This window comes from Syzygium oleosum, unplaced genomic scaffold (assembly GCF_021117445.2).
Source record: "Syzygium oleosum isolate NSW1041296 unplaced genomic scaffold, Sole_v2.1 Sole_v2.01, whole genome shotgun sequence".
NCBI classification, from domain to species: domain Eukaryota; kingdom Viridiplantae; phylum Streptophyta; class Magnoliopsida; order Myrtales; family Myrtaceae; genus Syzygium; species Syzygium oleosum.
This window is the reverse complement of record NW_026607485.1, coordinates 16,956,349-16,962,523: the sequence shown is the minus strand read 5'-3', so window position 1 is coordinate 16,962,523 and position 6,175 is coordinate 16,956,349. Positions and strand designations below refer to the sequence as shown.

General features: G+C 37.9%; 1 pseudogene; it reads left to right on the top strand.

Annotated features, from left to right (window-relative positions):
* The first annotated feature begins 2,426 nt into the window (after window positions 1-2,426).
* LOC115681105 (disease resistance protein RPV1-like) lies at window positions 2,427-5,539 on the top strand (annotated as a pseudogene).
* The last annotated feature ends 636 nt before the right edge of the window (window positions 5,540-6,175 follow it).

The following is a 6,175-nucleotide window of genomic DNA, read 5'->3' as shown; positions in this document are numbered from 1 at the left end:
TATAGTATAATGGGCTTTAACCTGGGCTTTTCTTCAATTAAAGTCTAATGGGTTGATTTAAGCTCAAATCAAGAAAACCGTGGCCCTTTTACCCTTGAAATTTTCGACCCCTGTCTCCCTAGCTTGGCCGAGTATTGCTTGACAAGTGAACTAGATTCGCGCGACTGACTTTAAGTCCATTCGCCACCGCCGGTCCAATACAATAATGTAGTTAAACTATATGATTCTAAACTATATGTTGTGCAATCTAATTTTAATATTTTTGTTTAGGGGTTAGAGATTAATCCCTAATTTTCTATGTACTGATTATTAAATGGTTAGCCAAAATTTAGGTGTCAACAAATATAAATTAAAAAAATGGATGCTCGGCACGTAAAATTGTAATCTAACGTTTCTTGTCCAGGTTCTAATAGATATTTGAGGAATTGATCCACGAGATCCATGCATTTTATTCATTTACTAGCAAGATAAAGGCACACATGTGTAACAAAAATACATTCTAAAAGAAGTGAAAGCGTTAGTTTAATTAGGAGAAGAATTAGAAAAAATGAGGATGATCAAATTGACCCCGTATTTGGAATCTAGATAAATTGATGGCAGCATGCTGTCAGACTCTTTTTGAACATCACATTGTCAATTATTTAGTCAAACATATGGCTACATATCTGCTTTTTGAGCTGACATTAGCTATACTAAGTATATAAACTAAAGACATCCTAGGGATCTCAATCTTTTTTTCCTTCCCAAAATATCATTAAAGTGCTTATATTATAGATATTGAATCCATGATCAAATGTATAAGTTGATAATTCTATTTAACTTGCCGAAATTTCGCACGTAAATTTTGTATGTCTGGCTTTACATTGTGCTAGTCTTACAAATGCTCATGAGACGGGACATGTTGTCTTTTGTTCTATCTACTAGTTTTGTTTTGTCAAATTTATTCTCTTTGATGGTTTTGCATTCACCAATTTGCCTAGGAAAACTCCAAATAAGGGCATGAAGTGGGGCCATTTTCTCAAAAAATGATCCAGGGTGAATTTTATTTCAAATAAAGGCCTAAATAGCTAATTTAGTCTCAAATAAAGACCCGAGCTTGCCAGCCTACCAAATGTTTGGCAGACATTTTTAGGTGACTAAAACAGGCCAATTTCATCCGAACTTTGCAATTGAATAAAAATGAAGAAAATCCTCGAATTGAATTAAGAATAGGCTTTGCCTTTAATTTTTCACTTTCTTCTTCCTCTGCAGTTGCTTCTCAAGCAAATTGCTCTCGCCCTCTCCTCGCCTAACCCGCGGCTGCTCTGCACCCACTCCTCGCCCAATCAACACGGAGCTGCCGTCTTGAGCCCGAGCTTGGCCCGGCCCCTCACAGTGAGGATAATAACAGTTATATAAAATCTCAATGAGGATTTTTCAAGAATTCAACTATGAAAAGGACTTCCTCAGGGTACGGGAGAAGAAGGGGCAAAACAGGAAGAAGCAACAATGAATGATTTCTTGGCACCGAAATGCATCCTCCTGTTTTCGTTTTACTTACGGGCTTCTTTGGACTAAAGTCTTGCCGACAACACAGAGGCACACTAAAGCATTGGCGGGTCTTCTTTTCTTTGCTTTATTACTTTATTTCTTTTCATCATCACTTTGCTTTTTAACAAAGTAATGAATGACTTCTTTTGGTCAGCAGCATTTGATAAATGATTCCAGACCATAATTTGAAATTTTTTCGAGTGGATTTTTTTCAATGAGATTTTGTAGGATAACACACTTTCATCATTTCACTTGACATATCTTAGGACTTCCTCAGGGTACGGGAGAAGAAGGGGCAAAACAGGAAGAAGCAACAATGAATGATTTCTTGGCACCGAAATGCATCCTCCTGTTTTCGTTTTACTTACGGGCTTCTTTGGACTAAAGTCTTGCCGACAACACAGAGGCACACTAAAGCATTGGCGGGTCTTCTTTTCTTTGCTTTATTACTTTATTTCTTTTCATCATCACTTTGCTTTTTAACAAAGTAATGAATGACTTCTTTTGGTCAGCAGCATTTGATAAATGATTCCAGACCATAATTTGAAATTTTTTCGAGTGGATTTTTTTCAATGAGATTTTGTAGGATAACACACTTTCATCATTTCACTTGACATATCTTACTTAATGGTGCCTTTTGTTTTAATTGCTAGCAATGGATATTATTTTTTCAATTTTGTTAAAAAAGATGTGCCTTTTTACTAAGGTTACATTGCAATAAGGGAGGGGCAACTTGTAATGAATTGTTCTTATTGACCAATCGTAGCAAATTGGCCCAAGACTCTGCATATTCATCCAATCCTAGCTTCTAAGTAGAACGACCTTCAGAGATCTCCATTTGTAATTCTGGCTTCCCAACTTATTCATCTCTGGATGTCACTGCTTTTGCTGCTATACTGTTCAATTTTTTCTTGAAGAGAAGATCAAGTGAGACAATGGAGGGAAGTGCAAAAAGACGTCGCATCTGTGAAAATGATGAAATAGCAAGAGGCACTTCTGGTATTCACACTTCAACAGAAGGTGATGGAAAGGCTATTTCATCAGGATATGACTATGAAGTATTCTTGAGTTTCAGAGGATCAGATACTCGAGCAGGTTTTACCGACTTCCTTTACACTAGTATGATAGATGCGGGAATCCGTGCATATAGGGACAACGAAGAGCTCCGCATTGGGGAAGAGATTGGCCCAGAACTTCTCCAAGCAATTAATCAATCGAAGATCTCAATACCTATCTTTTCGAAAGGTTATGCCTCTAGTGTATGGTGTCTCAAGGAGCTAGTTCAGACGATCGAGTGCCAGAAAACTAGGGGACAAAAAATTATGCCCATCTTTTATGATGTGGCACCTTCCGATGTTCGATACCAAACTGGGGGTTACAGAGAGGCCTTTCTTTCACATGAAAGCAAGAAGCGATGTGATGAAGACACTATGTGTGAGTGGAAGGCTGCTCACAGTGCAGTCGGGGCACTAAAGGGATGGGACCTGCACAGCATGCCCAATAGGTGACTGCTTTTACCATTCCATTTGATGTGCCATATCATTCAAACTTGAAGCATTTCAATTGGTTTCTTTTCTAGATTTGTGTTAGTCTTGTTGAAATTGAATTTTTTGCTATTGAAGTTATTCCGCAGAAATCATGCTAAATAACGGCACAATCCCAAATTTGGTATAAACGTCTTTTTTTTTTTTTCAGTTTAGGTCATTCATTACCCCTTAGTACCAACGTTGATTCATGTACAATGGAATAAATCCTTGAAGAACGCATTTCGAATGGGTCTGAGTTTTAATTTGGTCTAGTCAGGACATAGTTTGGTTCAACACAGTTTTCTAACTCATTTCCTTTTGACCTCCAACAAACACTAGGCGAGAAGGTGAATTCGCAAAAACACTTACCCATAAGGTTTTTAATGAGTTGAAAAAGGCTTATCTGGTGGTTTCAGACTACTTGGTCAATGTCAACCACCATGTCGATCAAATCATGGAAATGATAGGTGTTCAAACAAGTGAAACACAGATTGTAGGAATCCATGGGATGGGTGGCATTGGAAAGACGACCATTGCCAAAATTATCTACAATCAGCTTTCACACAATTTGAGAATTGCTGCTTTCTTCGTGATATCCAAGAAACGTCAAAAGGCAACGGCATTCAATGTATGCAGAATCAACTCGTCTCTGACATCCTCAAGACGAAATGTGTGGATATAAAAAACATTGATGAAGGGACCCAGACAATTAAAGATAGGTTGTCTAACAAAAGAGTCCTCCTCCTCCTCGATGATGTGGAAGAAGAGAATCACATGGATGCACTTGTAGGTGAGCGTAATTGGTTTGATAAAGGGAGCAAACTTATTATTACTACAAGAAAGAAAGATGTTCTTGATGTTCCTGAAGTGGACTGCAATTATGAGGTTAACGGCATGGATCCAGATCAATTTCTTCAACTTTTTAGCAAACATGCCTTCAGAAAAGATTCTCCTTTAGATGAGTATATCAACCAACCCAAGAAGGCGATAGACATCGCCGAAGGTCTTCCATTAGCTCTTGAGGTCATGGGTTCACTTTTAGCTCGCACTAAAAAGGAAAAGTGGGATATCATATTAAAGAAGTTGGAAAGTACTCCTCCTGAGAAAATACAGAGCAAGCTAAAAATAAGTTATGACGCATTAGATGTACGGCAAAAGCATATATTTCTCGATATAGCTTGTCTTTTAATTGGACATGACAAAGACATTGTGGTTCATTTCTGGGATGAATCTAAATTTTTTCCGGAAGAAACCATGGAAGTTTTGCAGAACATGTCTTTGATAAAGATTAAAGAGGATAATAAAGTGTGGATGCATGACCAACTGAGAGACCTCGGAAGAGAAATGGTTCATGAAGAAGTAATATGAAAATAGAGAAGCAAAGTAGGTGTGGAATCCTGAGGAAGCATTGGATTTGCTGATGAGCCATGAGGTTAGATCCCCTCCCCCCCCCCCCTGCAATCAATTTCCAGTTCATTAGGGATTTTTTTTTTCGAAAAAAGCCGGTTACTTGCTGTGTTCCCTAGCACCGTTTTGACCTACTCAACCAAGGTTTTTGCTCTTTTAAGATTAAAGGAATGATGGTACTCAATTCAATCCCTTAAAATAGAGAACTTGAATAGTTGCGTTTCCCTTCAACTTTTTTTGTTTCTTATTTTTTCTTTGGGCAGGACAAAGAAAAAGTTGAAGCTCTTCGTCTCCAGTTTAACTATCAGCAGAATTACTATTTTATCTGTGAGGACTTTGTGGGACTATCAAATCTAAGGTTCCTTGCAGTTGATGGTTCAAAGGGAAATTTTTGTGCACAGGGAAGGCTTCCTTGGCACAAATTGCCATCAAACACTCTTCCAACTGATGTTTTCCAAAATAATTCAGATCTCCTTCCACAATTACGATGGCTTTCTTGGCGTAATTTTCCTCCAATATTTAACATAAAAAGTTTCTCCACGAAGAAAATAGTTATTGTGGATCTATCTGGGAGTGAAGTCACGCATGATTGGAATGGGTGGAGCCACATGAAGGTATTTTAAATGCTAGTTAACATCTATTATTCTGTTTTATAAGATTTAGAGGTTATCTTTGCATGATTTTTCTTTTCACAGGTGATAATAAATTTGAAAGTTCTGAATCTGACCAATTGTTGTTGCTTGGAGAGAACTCCCAACTTCTCTGCTCATGCAAAGTTAAAACGTTTGATCCTTTCGGGCTGTAGCAAATTAGTTGAAATTGATAGGTCGATTTGTCAGTTGAAGTGCTTAGTTTCCTTAGATGTAAGGAAATGTTTGAGTCTTCAGAGGCTGCCAGATGAGCTTGGTGGACTAGAAGCTTTGAAAGAACTCCTGATCGATCGCACTCGAATCGAGGAACTCCCCAATTGCCAAAGAATGAGGAATTTAAGGATTTTCACAAGTTCTCAATGGTTGAAGAGGCTTCCTGATTCAATCGGGAATTGGGAATCATTGACTGAGTTGGATATATCATAAACAAGGATTGAAGAACTACCTGATTCCATTGGAAACTTGAAAAATTTGGAAGTAGTGAAGATGAACAACATCCCGATACGCAAAATACCTTATGCCCTTTAGATGATTGAGAAGCTCAACATAATAGAAGCTGAATGTAAATTCGGAATGCCTTTCCATGTGAAAATTGGCAATTGCATCTACAGAAATCAATCCCTGAGGATCTTGAGATTGAGACGTGCTAAAATATATGTAGTACCAAGACTTCCTGAAAGTCTTATCATTCTAGAATTGCATGCATTGTACATGACATTTCCGGATCTCTCAAACTTGACTAAGTTAAAGGAATTGGATCTGAAGTTTTGGCCACGTCATGATGATGTGAAATCTAGTGGGCTTGTGGAAGATCCGATGCAACAATGGATTGGGAAGTTAAGAGAATTGGAGTCTCTAAAATTGTACTCTGTTTATATGACCACCATACCAGCAGATATTAGTCTCCTTCCTACACTCAAGGCACTTGAACTCGGGTGCCCTAATCCGCATTGCCTCCCGAGGCTTCCCTCAAGTTTATCATCCTTATATTTTTACAAGTGCAAGTCACTTTGTTTGATAAATTTATCAAATTTGAAGAAACTATCATATCTTAATATTTTG